Source organism: Rutidosis leptorrhynchoides, chromosome 9 (genome assembly GCF_046630445.1).
Source record: "Rutidosis leptorrhynchoides isolate AG116_Rl617_1_P2 chromosome 9, CSIRO_AGI_Rlap_v1, whole genome shotgun sequence".
In the NCBI taxonomy this organism is placed as follows: domain Eukaryota; kingdom Viridiplantae; phylum Streptophyta; class Magnoliopsida; order Asterales; family Asteraceae; genus Rutidosis; species Rutidosis leptorrhynchoides.
This window is the reverse complement of record NC_092341.1, coordinates 1,956,169-1,973,515: the sequence shown is the minus strand read 5'-3', so window position 1 is coordinate 1,973,515 and position 17,347 is coordinate 1,956,169.

Sequence of the window (17,347 nt, the reverse complement as noted above, 5' to 3'; positions counted from 1 at the left end):
GGTTTTCAACCGTTGTTGAATTTGGATGATCTTCTCGGTAGTTTCTTGTATAATCTCTGGACCCGTAATCTGTCTATCCCCCACTTCATTCCAACAAATCGGAGACCTGCACTTTCTACCATAAAGTGCTTCAAATGGCGCCATCTCAATGCTTGAATGGTAGCTGTTGTTGTAGGAAAATTCTGCTAATGGTAGATGTCGATCCCAACTGTTTCCGAAATCAATAACACATGCTCGTAGCATGTCTTCAAGTGTTTGTATCATCCTTTCGCTCTCCCCATCAGTTTGTGGATGATAGGCAGTACTCATGTCTAGACAAGTTCCTAATGCTTGCTGTAATGTCTGCCAGAATCTTGAAATAAATCTGCCATCCCTATCAGAGATAATAGAGATTGGTATTCTATGTCTGGAGACGACTTCCTTCAAATACAGTCGTGCTAACTTCTCCATCTTGTCATCTTCTCTTATTGGCAGGAAGTGTGCTGATTTGGTAAGACGATCAACTATTACCCAAATAGTATCAAAACCACTTGCAGTCCTTGGCAATTTAGTGATGAAATCCATGGTAATGTTTTCCCATTTCCATTCCGGGATTTCGGGTTGTTGAAGTAGACCTGATGGTTTCTGATGCTCAGCTTTGACCTTAGAACACGTCAAACATTCTCCTACATATTTAGCAACATCAGCTTTCATACCCGGCCACCAAAAATGTTTCTTGAGATCCTTGTACATCTTCCTCGTTCCAGGATGTATTGAGTATCTAGTTTTATGAGCTTCTCTAAGTACCATTTCTCTCATATCTCCAAATTTTGGTACCCAAATCCTTTCAGTCCTATACCGGGTTCCGTCTTCCCGAATATTAAGATGCTTCTCCGATCCTTTGGGTATTTCATCCTTTAAATTTCCCTCTTTTAAAACTCCTTGTTGCGCCTCCTTTATTTGAGTAGTAAGGTTATTATGAATCATTATATTCATAGATTTTACTCGAATGGGTTCTCTGTCCTTCCTGCTCAAGGCATCGGCTACCACATTTGCCTTCCCCGGGTGGTAACGAATCTCAAAGTCGTAATCATTCAATAATTCAATCCACCTACGCTGCCTCATATTCAGTTGTTTCTGATTAAATATGTGTTGAAGACTTTTGTGGTCGGTATATATAATACTTTTGACCCCATATAAGTAGTACCTCCAAGTCTTTAATGCAAAAACAACCGCGCCTAATTCCAAATCATGCATCGTATAATTTTGTTCGTGAATCTTCAATTGTCTAGATGCATAAGCAATCACCTTCGTTCGTTGCATTAATACACAACCGAGACCTTGCTTTGATGCGTCACAATAAATCACAAAATCATCATTCCCTTCAGGCAATGACAATATAGGTGCCGTAGTTAGCTTTTTCTTCAATAACTGAAACGCTTTCTCTTGTTCATCATTCCATTCAAATTTCTTCCCTTTATACGTTAATGCAGTCAAGGGTTTTGCTATTCTGGAAAAGTCTTGGATGAACCTTCTGTAGTAACCAGCTAGTCCTAAAAACTGGCGTATGTGTTTCGGAGTTTTTGGGGTTTCCCACTTTTCAACAGTTTCTATCTTTGCCGGATCCACCTTAATACCTTCTTTGTTCACTATGTGACCGAGGAATTGAACTTCTTCCAACCAAAATGCACACTTTGAAAACTTAGAGTACAATTCTTCCTTCCTCAATACTTCTAACACCTTTCTCAAATGTTCACCGTGTTCTTGGTTATTCTTTGAGTAAATAAGTATGTCATCAATAAAAACAATGACAAACTTGTCAAGGTATGGTCCACACACTCGGTTCATAAGGTCCATGAACACAGCTGGTGCATTAGTTAAACCAAACGGCATGACCATAAACTCGTAATGACCGTAATGTGTTCTGAAAGCAGTCTTTAGAATATCATCTTCTTTCACCCGCATTTGATGATACCCGGAACGTAAGTCAATCTTTGAATAAACAGACGAGCCTTGTAGTTGATCAAATAAGTCGTCGATTCTCGGTAGTGGGTAGCGGTTCTTGATGGTAAGTTTTTTCAACTCTCGGTAGTCGATACACAACCTGAATGTACCATCTTTCTTCTTGACAAAAAAAATAGGAGCTCCCTACGGTGATGTGCTTGGTCGAACGAAACCATGCTCTAAAAGTTCTTGTAATTGGCTTTGCAGTTCTTTTATCTCGCTGGGTGCGAGTCTGTAAGGAGCACGAGCTATTGGTGCAGCTCCTGGTACAAGATCTATTTGAAATTCAACGGATCGATGTGGGGGTAATCCCGGTAATTCTTTCGGAAATACATCGGGAAATTCTTTTGCAATGGGAACATCATTGATGCTCTTTTCTTCAGTTTGTACTTTCTCGACGTGTGCTAGAACAGCATAGCAACCTTTTCTTATTAGTTTTTGTGCCTTCAAATTACTAATAAGATGTAGCTTCGTGTTGCCCTTTTCTCCGTACACCATTAAGGGTTTTTCTTTTTCTCGTATAATGCGAATTGCATTTTTGTAACAAATGATCTCTGCTTTCACTTCTTTCAACCAGTCCATACCGATTATCACATCAAAACTCCCTAACTCTACTGGTATCAAATCAATCTTAAATGTTTCGCTAACCAGTTTAATTTCCCGATTCCGACATATATTATCTGTTGAAATTAATTTACCATTTGCTAATTCGAGTAAAAATTTACTATCCAAAGGCGTCAATGGACAACTTAATTTAGCACAAAAATCTCTACTCATATAGCTTCTATCCGAACCCGAATCAAATAAAACGTAAGCAGATTTATTGTCAATAAGAAACGTACCCGTAACAAGCTCCGGGTCTTCCTGTGCCTCTGCCGCATTAATATTGAAAACTCTTCCGCGGCCTTGTCCATTTGTGTTCTCCTGGTTCGGGCAATTTCTAATAATGTGGCCCGGTTTTCCACATTTATAACAAGCTACATTGGCATAACTTGCTCTGACACTACTTGCTCCACCATTACTCGTTCCGACACCATTTGTTCCTTTCGTTCTATTAACCCCTGGTCCATAGACCTCACACTTCGCCACGCTATGACCATTTCTTTTACACTTGTTGCAAAATTTGGTGCAGAATCCCGAGTGATACTTTTCACACCTTTGGCATAGCTGCTTCTGATTGTTGTTGTTGTTGCGGTTATTATTGTTATTGGGATGATTGTTGTAGTTGTTGTTGTTGTTGTTGTTGTTGTTGTTGGGCCGTTTGTTGTAGTTGCGATTGATGTTGCGATTGTTGGGATAATTGTTGCGATTATTGTTGTAATTGCTGTTGTTGTTGTATTGGTGATTCTTATCACCGTTTTCCTCCCACTTTCTTTTGACTTGCTTCACATTGGCCTCTTCAGCAGTCTGTTCTTTAATTCTTTCTACAATCTGGTTCACTAGTTTATGAGCCATTCTACATGCCTGTTGTATGGAGGCGGGCTCGTGTGAACTTATATCTTCTTGGATTCTTTCCGGTAATCCTTTCACAAACGCGTCGATCTTCTCTTCCTCATCTTCAAATGCTCCCGGACACAATAGGCACAATTCTGTGAATCGTCTTTCATACGTGGTAATATCAAATCCGTGGGTTCGTAACCCTCTAAGTTCTGTATTAAGCTTATTGACCTCGGTTCTGGGACGGTACTTCTCGTTCATCAAGTGCTTGAATGCTGACCACGGTAGTGCGTATGCATCGTCTTGTCCCACTTGCTCTAGATAGGTATTCCACCATGTTAACGCAGAACCTGTGAAGGTATGCGTAGCGTACTTTACTTTGTCCTCTTCAGTATACTTATTTATGGAAAACACCGATTCGACCTTCTCGGTCCACCGTTTCAATCCGATCGGTCCTTCGGTTCCATCAAATTCCAAAGGTTTGCAGGCAGTGAATTCTTTGTAGGTGCATCCTACACGATTTCCTGTACTGCTAGATCCAAGGTTATTGTTGGTATGTAGCGCAGCCTGTACTGCGGCTATGTTTGAAGCTAGAAAAGTACGGAATTCCTCTTCATTCATATTCACGGTGTGTCGAGTAGTCGGTGCCATTTCCTTCAAAATAGTCAAATGGAACAAGTTAATCATACATAATATTAAGAGTAGTTAATAGTATTTCGTAGCATAATATGAACTCATTTATAAAAGCTTTTTCTTCATATTAGCGTTTTATAAGTTTAAATTCGGGTAGTACCTACCCGTTTAGTTCATACATAGTAGCTAATATACAATTCAACTACTACAATTCTATATGAAAAACTGATTATAATAATATTTCGCGTTCAAACTTTTACACAATATTTTACAAACTTACAATACCGCTTATTTTACATATAGCATGAAATAGAGCACACAATAAATTTGATACAAGATGGTTGTGAAGATAATTCTAGCTAGTACACAAGTCAATCAGCAAAGGCAATAAAGACACGTAATTCATACGTCCAGAAACAAGTCATGCATTCTGGTTTTACTAGGATTACTTCCCATCCTTGGTCTTGTGGAACATAACCGTTATGGCCGTTGATAAGACAGCGTGTTGTAACGTTGTCAAAGGGACGAGGGTTACGTAATGTCCAACAGTCCCGTAACAATCTAAAAACCTCATTTATTACCTCAATTACCGACTCCGTCACTTGTGGGAACGTTTTGTTTAATAGTTATAGCCCGATGTTCTTGTTCTCACTTTGGTGAGAAGCGAACATTACTAATCCGTAAGCATAACATGCTTCTTTATGTTGCATGTTAGCCGCTTTTTCTAAATCACGAAGTCCAATATTCAGATATATTGAGTCAAAATAATTTCTTAACCCATTGCGTAAAATAGCATTTGGGTTCCCCGCAATATATGCGTCAAAGTAAACACATCGTAACTTATGGATTTCCCAATGTGATATCCCCCATCTTTCGAACGAAAGCCTTTTATAAACCAAGGCATTCTTGGAAGGTTCTTCGAATGTCTTACAAACTGATCTCGCCTTAAATAGTTGTGCCAAAGAATTCTGACTGACTCTAGACAAGATTTCATCAATCATGTCTCCGGGTAGGTCTCTTAAAATATTGGGTTGTCTATCCATTTTGTGTTTTTATACTGTAAAATAGACAAGAGTTAGATTCATAAAAAAAATACTTATTAATACAAGCAAATTTTACATATATCATAAAGCATAAGCACACTATATTACATATATTACACCACACGAATACAACTATCTTATTCCGACTCACTTGTTTCTTCTTCTTCGGTTTTGGTTCGTTTTTCCAAGTTTCTAGGGATATATGATGTTCCCCTAATACGAGCCGTCGTTTTCCACATTGGTTTAGAAAAACCTGGTGGTTTAGAGTGTAGTGACCCGAACTTTTCCCTGTTTATATATATTAATTGAGATTGATATTTACATGATTAAATGTTTCCAACATGTTAAACAATCAAACTTGTTAAGACTTGATTAATTGAAATATGTTTCATACAGACAATTGACCACCCAAGTTGACCGGTGATTCACGAACGTTAAAGCTTGTAAAAACTATATGATGACATATATATGGATATATATATATAGTTAACATGATACTATGATAAGTAAACATATCATTACGTATATTAACAATGAACTACATATATAAAAACAAGACTACTAACTTAATGATTTTTAAACGAGACATATATGTAACGATTATTGTTGTAAAGACATTTAATGTATATATATCATATTAAGAGATATTCATACATGATAATATCATGATAATATAATAATTTAAAATCTCATTTGATATTATAAACATTGGGTTAACAACATTTAACAAGATCGTTAACCTAGAGGTTTCAAAACAACACTTACATGTAACGACTAACGATGACTTAACGACTCAGTTAAAATGTATATACATGTAGTGTTTTAATATGTATTTATACAATTTTGAAAGACTTCAATACACTTATCAAAATACTTCTACTTAACAAAAATGCTTACAATTACATCCTCGTTCAGTTTCATCAACCTTCTACTCGTATGCACCCGTATTCGTACTCGTACAATACACAGCTTTTAGATGTATGTACTATTGGTATATACACTCCAATGATCAACTCTTAGCAGCCCATGTGAGTCACCTAACACATGTGGGAACCATCATTTGGCAATTAGCATGAAATATCTCATAAAATTACAAAAATATGAGTAATCATTCATGACTTATTTACATGAAAATAAAATTACATATCCTTTATATCTAATCCATACACCAACGACCAAAAACACCTACAAACACTTTCATTCTTTAATTTTCTTCATCTAATTGATCTCTCTCAAGTTCTATCTTCAAGTTCTAAGTGTTCTTCATAAATTCTACAAGTTCTAGTTACATAAAATCAAGAATACTTTCAAGTTTGCTAGCTCACTTCCAATCTTGTAAGGTGATCATCCAACCTCAAGAAATCTTTGTTTCTTACAGTAGGTTATCATTCTAATACAAGGTAATAATCATATTCAAACTTTGGTTCAATTTCTATAACTATAACAATCTTATTTCAAGTGATGATCTTACTTGAACTTGTTTTCGTGTCATGATTCTGCTTCAAGAACTTCGAGCCATCCAAGGATCCGTTGAAGCTAGATCCATTTTTCTCTTTTCCAGTAGGTTTATCCAAGGAACTTAGGGTAGTAATGATGTTCATAACATCATTCGATTCATACATATAAAGCTATCTTATTCGAAGGTTTAAACTTGTAATCACTAGAACATAGTTTAGTTAATTCTAAACTTGTTCGCAAACAAAAGTTAATCCTTCTAACTTGACTTTTAAAATCAACTAAACACATGTTCTATATCTATATGATATGCTAACTTAATGATTTAAAACCTGGAAACACGAAAAACACCGTAAAACCGGAATTACGCCGTCGTAGTAACACCGCGGGCTGTTTTGAGTTAGTTAATTAAAAACTATGATAAACTTTGATTTAAAAGTTGTTATTCTGAGAAAATGATTTTTATTATGAACATGAAACTATATCCAAAAATTATGGTTAAACTCAAAGTGGAAGTATGTTTTCTAAAATGGTCATCTAGACGTCGTTCTTTCGACTGAAATGACTACCTTTACAAAAATGACTTGTAACTTAATTTTCCGACTATAAACCAATACTTTTTCTAAATAGAGTTCAATATGAAACCATAGCAATTTGATTCACTCAAAACGGATTTAAAATGAAGAAGTTATGGGTAAAACAAGATTGGATAATTTTTCTCATTTTAGCTACGTGAAAATTGGTAACAAATCTATTCCAACCATAACTTAATCAACTTATATTGTATATTATGTAATCTTGAGATACCATAGACACGTATACAATGTTTTGACCTATCATGTCGACACATCTATATATATTTCGGAACAACCATAGACACTCTATATGTGAATGTTGGAGTTAGCTATACAGGGTTGAGGTTGATTCCAAAATATATATAGTTTGAGTTGTGATCAATACTGAGATACGTATACACTGGGTCGTGGATTGATTCAAGATAATATTTATCGATTTATTTCTGTACATCTAACTGTGGACAACTAGTTGTAGGTTACTAACGAGGACAGCTGACTTAATAAACTTAAAACATCAAAATATATTAAAAGTGTTGTAAATATATTTTGAACATACTTTGATATATATGTATATATTGTTATAGGTTCGTGAATCAACCAGTGGCCAAGTCTTACTTCCCGACGAAGTAAAAATCTGTGAAAGTGAGTTATAGTCCCACTTTTAAAATCTAATATTTTTGGGATGAGAATACATGCAGGTTTTATAAATGATTTACAAAATAGACACAAGTACGTGAAACTACATTCTATGGTTGAATTATCGAAATCGAATATGCCCCTTTTTATTAAGTCTGGTAATCTAAGAATTAGGGAACAGACACCCTAATTGACGCGAATCCTAAAGTTAGATCTATTGGGCCTAACAAACCCCATCCAAAGTACCGGATGCTTTAGTACTTCGAAATTTATATCATATCCGAAGGGTGTCCCGGAATGATGGGGATATTCTTATATATGCATCTTGTTAATGTCGGTTACCAGGTGTTCATCATATGAATGATTTTTATCTCTATGTATGGGATGTGTATTGAAATATGAAATCTTGTGGTCTATTGTTACGATTTGATATGTATAGGTTAAACCTATAACTCACCAACATTTTTGTTGACGTTTTAAGCATTTTTATTCTCAGGTGATTATTAAGAGCTTCCGCTGTCACATACTTAAATAAGGACGAGATTTGGAGTCCATGCTTGTATGATATTGTGTAAAAAAACTGCATTCAAGAAACTTATTTTGTTGTAACATATTTGTATTGTAAACCATTATGTAATGGTCGTGTGTAAACATGATATTTTAGATTATCATTATTTGATAATCTACGTAAAGCTTTTTAAACCTTTATTGATGAAATAAAGGTTATGGTTTTTTTTAAAATGAATGCAGTCTTTGAAAAACGTCTCATATAGAGGTCAAAACCTCGCAACGAAATCAATTAATATGGAACGTTTTTAATCAATAAGAACGGGACATTTCAGTTGGTATCAGAGCGTTGGTCTTAGAGAACCAGAATTTTGCATTAGTGTGTCTTATCGAGTTTGTTAGGATGCATTAGTGAGTCTGGACTTCGACCGTGTTTACTTGAAAAATGATTGCTTAACAAATTTTGTTGGAAACTATATATTTTTAACATGTGAATATTATGTGATATATTAATCTCTTAACGCATTTGATATTATGTGATAGATGTCTACCTCTAGAACAAGTCCCATTGACTCACCTAATAATAATGAAGAGTCAAATGTAAATTGGAATGATTCGTGGACTGATTCACAAGTTCCCGAAGAGGAACCGGAAGAAGAGTCAGAACCGGAAGAAGAATCGGAACCGGAAGAAGAATCGGAACCGGATGAAGAAATAGAACCGGTGGGGGAAATAATAAAATAGTTAAGTAAAAGAAAATCCTCAACCAACCGACCAAGGTTAATTATGGTCAATGGTGTTTCCGCCAAGGAAGCAAAATATTGGGAGGATTACCAATTCTCCGATGAATTGGATTCCGACGAGAATTCCGATGATGTTATAGAAATTACCCCAACTGAATTTAAAAAGGCAAAAGAAAATAATAAGGGAAAGGGCATAAAAATAGAGAAATCTAATTCCAACCCCGATGAACTTTATATGTATCGTCAACCCCCGAAGTCCTTAAGTTGTAACAATGACCCGGGAACCTCTAAACCACCAGGTTTTTCTAAACCAATATGGATAACGACGGCTCGTATTATGGGAACATCATATATCCCTAGAAACTTGGCAAAACGATCCAAAACCGAAGAAGAAGAAACAAGCAAGTCGGAATAAGATAGTTGTATTCGTGTGGTGTAATATATGTAATATAGTGTGCTTATGCTTTATGATATATGTAAAAATTGCTTGTATTAATAAGTATTTTTTTTTATGAATCTAACTCTTGTCTATTTTACAGTATAAAAACACAAAATGGATAGACAACCCAATATTTTAAGAGACCTACCCGGAGACATGATTGATGAAATCTTGTCTAGAGTCGGTCAGAATTCTTCGGCACAACTATTTAAGGCGAGATCAGTTTGTAAGACATTCGAAGAACGTTCCAAGAATTCCTTGGTTTATAAAAGGCTTTCGTTCGAAAGATGGGGGATATCACATTGGGAAATCCATAAGTTACGATGTGTTTACTTTGACGCATATATTGCGGGGAACCCAAATGCTATTTTACGCTATGGGTTAAGAAATTATTTTGACTCAATATATCCGAATATTGGACTTCGTGATTTAGAAAAAGCGGCTAACATGCAACATAAAGAAGCATGTTATGCTTACGGATTAGTAATGTTCGCTTCTCACGAAAATGAGAACAAGAACATCGAGCTACAACTATTAAACAAAACGTTCCCACAAGTGACGGAGTCGGTAATTGGGGTAAGAAATGAGGTTTTTAGATTGTTACGGGACTGTTGGACATTACGTAACCCTCGTCCCTTTGACGACGTTACAACACGCTGTCTTATCAACGGCCATAACAGTTATGTTCCACAAGACCAAGGATGGGAAGTAATCCTAGTAAAACCAGAATGCATGACTTGTTTCTGGACGTATGAATTACGTGTCTTTATTGCCTTTGCTGAACGAATTGTGTACTAGCTAGAATTATCTTCACAACCATCTTGTATCAAATTTATTGTGTGCTATATTTCATGCTATATGTAAAATAAGCGGTATTGTAAGTTTGTAAAATATTGTGTAAAAGTTTGAACGCGAAATATTATTATAATCAGTTTTTCATATAGAATTGTAGTAGTTGAATTGTATATTAGCTACTAAGTATGAACTTAACGGGTAGGTACTACCCGAATTTAAACTTATAAAACGCTAATATGAAGAAAAAGCTTTTATAAATGAGTTCATATTATGCTACGAAATACTATTAACTACTCTTAATATTCTGTATGATTAACTTGTTCCATTTGACTATTTTGAAGGAAATGGCACCGACTACTCGACACACCGTGAATATGAATGAAGAGGAATTCCGTACTTTTCTAGCTTCAAACATAGCCGCAGTACAGGCTGCACTACATACCAACAATAACCTGGGATCTAGCAGTACAGGAAATCGTGTAGGATGCACCTACAAAGAATTCACTGCCTGCAAACCTTTAGAATTTGATGGAACCGAAGGACCGATCGGATTGAAACGGTGGACCGAGAAGGTCGAATCGGTGTTTGCCATAAGTAAGTGTACTGAAGAGGACAAAGTGAAGTACGCTACGCATACCTTCACAGGTTCTACGTTAACATGGTGGAATACCTATCTAGAGCAAGTGGGACAAGACGATGCGTACGCACTACCGTGGTCAGCATTCAAGCACTTGATGAACGAGAAGTACCGTCCCAGAACCGAGGTCAATAAGCTCAAGACAGAACTTAGAGGGTTACGAACCCAAGGATTTGATATTACCACGTACGAAAGACGATTCACAGAATTGTGCCTATTGTGTCCGGGAGCATTCGAAAATGAGGAAGAGAAGATCGACGCATTTGTGAAAGGATTACCGGAAAGAATCCAAGAAGATATAAGTTCACACGAGCCCGCCTCCATACAACAGGCATGTAGAATGGCTCACAAACTAGTGAACCAGATTGAAGAAAGAATTAAAGAACAGACTGCTGAAGAGGCCAATGTGAAGCAAGTCAAAAGAAAGTGGGAGGAAAACGGTGATAAGAATCACCAATACAACAACAACAGCAATAACAACAATAATCGCAACAATTATCCCAACAATCGCAACATCAATCGCAACTACAACAAACAGCGCAACAACAACAACAACAACAACAACAACAACAACAGCAACTACAACAATCATCCCAACAACAATAATAACCGCAACAACAACAACAATCAGAAGCAGCTATGCCAAAGGTATGAAAAGTATCACTCGGGGTTCTGCACCAAATTTTGTAACAAGTGTAAAAGAAATGGTCATAGCGCGGCGAAGTGTGAGATCCACGGACCAGGGGTTAATAGAACGAAAGGAACAAATGGTGTCAGAACGAGTAATGGCGGAGCAAGTAGTGTCGGAGCAAGTTATGCCAATGTAGTTTGTTATAAATGTGGAAAACCGGACCACATTATTAGAAATTGCCCGAACCAGGAGAACACGAATGGACAAGGCCGCGGAAGAGTTTTCAATATTAATGCGGCAGAGGCACAGGAAGACCCAGAGCTTGTTACGGGTACGTTTCTTATTGACAATAAATCTGCTTACGTTTTATTTGATTCGGGTGCGGATAGAAGCTATATGAGTAGAGATTTTTGTGCTAAATTAAGTTGTCCATTGACGCCTTTGGATAGTAAATTTTTACTCGAATTAGCAAATGGTAAATTAATTTCAGCAGATAATATATGTCGGAATCGAGAAATTAAACTGGTTAGCGAAACATTTAAGATTGATTTGATACCAGTAGAATTAGGGAGTTTTGATGTGATAATCGGTATGGACTGGTTGAAAGAAGTGAAAGCAGAGATCGTTTGTTACAAAAATGCAATTCACATTATACGAGAAAAAGGAAAACCCTTAATGGTGTACGGAGAAAAGGGCAACACGAAGCTACATCTTATTAGTAATTTGAAGGCACAAAAACTAATAAGAAAAGGTTGCTATGCTGTTTTAGCACACGTCGAGAAAGTACAAACTGAAGAAAAGAGCATCAATGATGTTCCCATTGCAAAAGAATTTCCCGATGTATTTCCGAAAGAATTACCGGGATTACCCCCACATCGATCCGTTGAATTTCAAATAGATCTTGTACCAGGAGCTGCACCAATAGCTCGTGCTCCTTACAGACTCGCACCCAGCGAGATGAAAGAACTGCAAAGCCAATTACAAGAACTTTTAGAGCGTGGTTTCATTCGACCAAGCACATCACCGTGGGGAGCTCCTGTTTTGTTTGTCAAGAAGAAAGATGGTACATTCAGGTTGTGTATCGACTACCGAGAGTTAAACAAACTTACCATCAAGAACCGCTACCCACTACCGAGAATCGACGACTTATTTGATCAACTACAAGGCTCGTCTGTTTATTCAAAGATTGACTTACGTTCCGGGTATCATCAAATGCGGGTGAAAGAAGATGATATTCCAAAGACTGCTTTCAGAACACGTTACGGTCATTACGAGTTTATGGTCATGCCGTTTGGTTTAACTAATGCACCAGCTGTGTTCATGGACCTTATGAACCGAGTGTGTGGACCATACCTTGACAAGTTTGTCATTGTTTTCATTGATGACATACTTATTTACTCAAAGAATGACCAAGAACACGGTGAACATTTGAGAAAGGTGTTAGAAGTATTGAGGAAGGAAGAATTGTACGCTAAGTTTTCAAAGTGTGCATTTTAGTTGGAAGAAGTTCAATTTCTCGGTCACATAGTGAACAAAGAAGGTATTAAGGTGGATCCGACAAAGATAGAAACTGTTGAAAAGTGGGAAACCCCGAAAACTCCGAAACACATACGCCAGTTTTTAGGACTAGCTGGTTACTACAGAAGGTTCATCCAAGACTTTTCCAGAATAGCAAAACCCTTGACTGCATTAACGCATAAAGGGAAGAAATTTGAATGGAATGATGAACAAGAGAAAGCGTTTCAGTTATTGAAGAAAAAGCTAACTACGGCACCTATATTGTCATTGCCTGAAGGGAATAATGATTTTGTGATTTATTGTGACGCATCAAAGCAAGGTCTCGGTTGTGTATTAATGCAACGAATGAAGGTGATTGCTTATGCGTCTAGACAATTGAAGATTCACGAACAAAATTATACGACGCATGATTTGGAATTAGGCGCGGTTGTTTTTGCATTAAAGACTTGGAGGCACTACTTATATGGGGTAAAAAGTATTATATATACCGACCACAAAAGTCTTCAACACATATTTAATCAGAAACAACTGAATATGAGGCAGCGTAGGTGGATTGAATTATTGAATGATTACGACTTTGAGATTCGTTACCACCCGGGGAAGGCAAATGTAGTAGCCGATGCCTTGAGCAGGAAGGACAGAGAACCCATTCGAGTAAAATCTATGAATATAATGATTCATAATAACCTTACTACTCAAATAAAGGAGGCGCAACAAGGAGTTTTAAAAGAGGGAAATTTAAAGGATGAAATACCCAAAGGATCGGAGCAACATCTTAATATTCGGGAAGACGGAACCCGGTATAGGGCTGAAAGGATTTGGGTACCAAAATTTGGAGATATGAGAGAAATGGTACTTAGAGAAGCTCATAAAACCAGATACTCAATACATCCTGGAACGGGGAAGATGTACAAGGATCTCAAGAAACATTTTTGGTGGCCGGGTATGAAAGCCGATGTTGCTAAATACGTAGGAGAATGTTTGACGTGTTCTAAGGTCAAAGCTGAGCATCAGAAACCATCAGGTCTACTTCAACAACCCGAAATCCCGGAATGGAAATGGGAAAACATTACCATGGATTTCATCACTAAATTGCCAAGGACTGCAAGTGGTTTTGATACTATTTGGGTAATAGTTGATCGTCTCACCAAATCAGCACACTTCCTACCAATAAGAGAAGATGACAAGATGGAGAAGTTAGCATGACTGTATTTGAAGGAAGTCGTCTCCAGACATGGAATACCAATCTCTATTATCTCTGATAGGGATGGCAGATTTATTTCAAGATTCTGGCAGACATTACAGCAAGCATTAGGAACTCGTCTAGACATGAGTACTGCCTATCATCCACAAACTGATGGGCAGAGCGAAAGGACGATACAAACGCTTGAAGACATGCTACGAGCATGTGTTATTGATTTCGGAAACAGTTGGGATCGACATCTACCGTTAGCAGAATTTTCCTACAACAACAGCTACCATTCAAGCATTGATATGGCGCCGTTTGAAGCACTTTATGGTAGAAAGTGCAGGTCTCCGATTTTTTGGAGTGAAGTGGGGGATAGACAGATTACGGGTCCGGAGATTATACAAGAAACTACCGAGAAGATCATCCAAATTCAACAACGGTTGAAAACCGCCCAAAGTCGACAAAAGAGCTACGCTGACATTAAAAGAAAAGATATAGAATTTGAAATTGGAGAGATGGTCATGCTTAAAGTTGCACCTTGGAAAGGCGTTGTTTGATTTGGTAAACGAGGGAAATTAAATCCAAGGTATATTGGACCATTCAAGATTATTGATCGTGTCGGACCAGTGGCTTACCGACTTGAGTTACCTCAACAACTCGAGGCTGTACATAACACTTTCCACGTCTCGAATTTGAAGAAATGTTTTGCTAAAGAAGATCTCACTATTCCGTTAGATGAAATCCAAATCAACGAAAAATTTCAATTCATCGAAGAACCCGTCGAAATAATGGATCGTGAGGTGAAAAGACTTAAGCAAAATAAGATACCAATTGTTAAGGTTCGATGGAATGCTCGTAGAGGACCCGAGTTCACCTGGGAGCGTGAAGATCAGATGAAGAAGAAATACCCACATCTATTTCCAGAAGATTCGTCAACACCTTCAACAGCCTAAAATTTCGGGACGAAATTTATTTAACGGGTAGGTACTGTAGTGACCCGAACTTTTCCATGTTTATATATATTAATTGAGATTGATATTTACATGATTAAATGTTTCCAACATGTTAAACAATCAAACTTGTTAAGACTTGATTAATTGAAATATGTTTCATACAGACAATTGACCACCCAAGTTGACCGATGATTCACGAACGTTAAAGCTTGTAAAAACTATATGATGACATATATATGGATATATATATATAGTTAACATGATACTATGATAAGTAAACATATCATTACGTATATTAACAATGAACTACATAAATAAAAACAAGACTACTAACTTAATGATTTTTAAACGAGACATATATGTAACGATTATCGTTGTAAAGACATTTAATGTATATATATCATATTAAGAGATATTCATACATGATAATATCATGATAATATAATAATTTAAAATCTCATTTGATATTATAAACATTGGGTTAACAACATTTAACAAGATCGTTAACCTAGAGGTTTCAAAACAACACTTACATGTAACGACTAACGATGACTTAACGACTCAGTTAAAATGTATATACATGTAGTGTTTTAATATGTATTTATACAATTTTGAAAGACTTCAATACACTTATCAAAATACTTCTACTTAACAAAAATGCTTACAATTACATCCTCGTTCAGTTTCATCAACCTTCTACTCGTATGCACCCGTATTCGTACTCGTACAATACACAGCTTTTAGATGTATGTACTATTGGTATACACACTCCAATGATCAACTCTTAGCAGCCCATGTGAGTCACCTAACACATGTGGGAACCATCATTTGGCAACTAGCATGAAATATCTCATAAAATTACAAAAATATGAGTAATCATTCATGACTTATTTACATGAAAATAAAATTACATATCCTTTATATCTAATCCATACACCAACGACCAAAAACACCTACAAACACTTTCATTCTTTAATTTTCTTCATCTAATTGATCTCTCTCAAGTTCTATCTTCAAGTTCTAAGTGTTCTTCATAAATTCTACAAGTTCTAGTTACATAAAATCAAGAATACTTTCAAGTTTGCTAGCTCACTTCCAATCTTGTAAGGTGATCATCCAACCTCAAGAAATCTTTGTTTCTTACAGTAGGTTATCATTCTAATACAAGGTAATAATCATATTCAAACTTTGGTTCAATTTCTATAACTATAACAATCTTATTTCAAGTGATGATCTTACTTGAACTTGTTTTCGTGTCATGATTCTGCTTCAAGAACTTCGAGCCATCCAAGGATCTGTTGAAGCTAGATCCATTTTTCTCTTTTCCAGTAGGTTTATCCAAGGAACTTAAGGTAGTAATGATGTTCATAACATCATTCGATTCATACATATAAAGCTATCTTATTCGAAGGTTTAAACTTGTAATCACTATAACATAGTTTAGTTAATTCTAAACTTGTTCGCAAACAAAAGTTAATCCTTCTAACTTGACTTTTAAAATCAACTAAACACATGTTCTATATCTATATGATATGCTAACTTAATGATTTAAAACCTGGAAACACGAAAAACACCGTAAAACCGGAATTACGCCGTCGTAGTAACACCGCGGGCTGTTTTGGGTTAGTTAATTAAAAACTATGATAAACTTTGATTTAAAAGTTGTTATTCTGAGAAAATGATTTTTATTATGAACATGAAACTATATCCAAAAATTATGGTTAAACTCAAAGTGGAAGTATGTTTTCTAAAATGGTCATCTAGACGTCGTTCTTTCGACTGAAATGACTACCTTTACAAAAACGACTTGTAACTTAATTTTCCGACAATAAACCAATACCTTTTCTATTTAGATTCATAAAATAGAGTTCAATATGAAACCATAGCAATTTGATTCACTCAAAACGGATTTAAAATGAAGAAGTTATGGGTAAAACAAGATTGGATAATTTTTCTCATTTTAGCTACGTGAAAATTGGTAACAAATCTATTCCAACCATAACTTAATCAACTTATATTGTATATTATGTAATCTTGAGATACCATAGACATGTATACAATGTTTCGACCTATCATGTCGACACATCTATATATATTTCGGAACAACCATAGACACTCTATATGTGAATGTTGGAGTTAGCTATACAGGGTTGAGGTTGATTCCAAAATATAT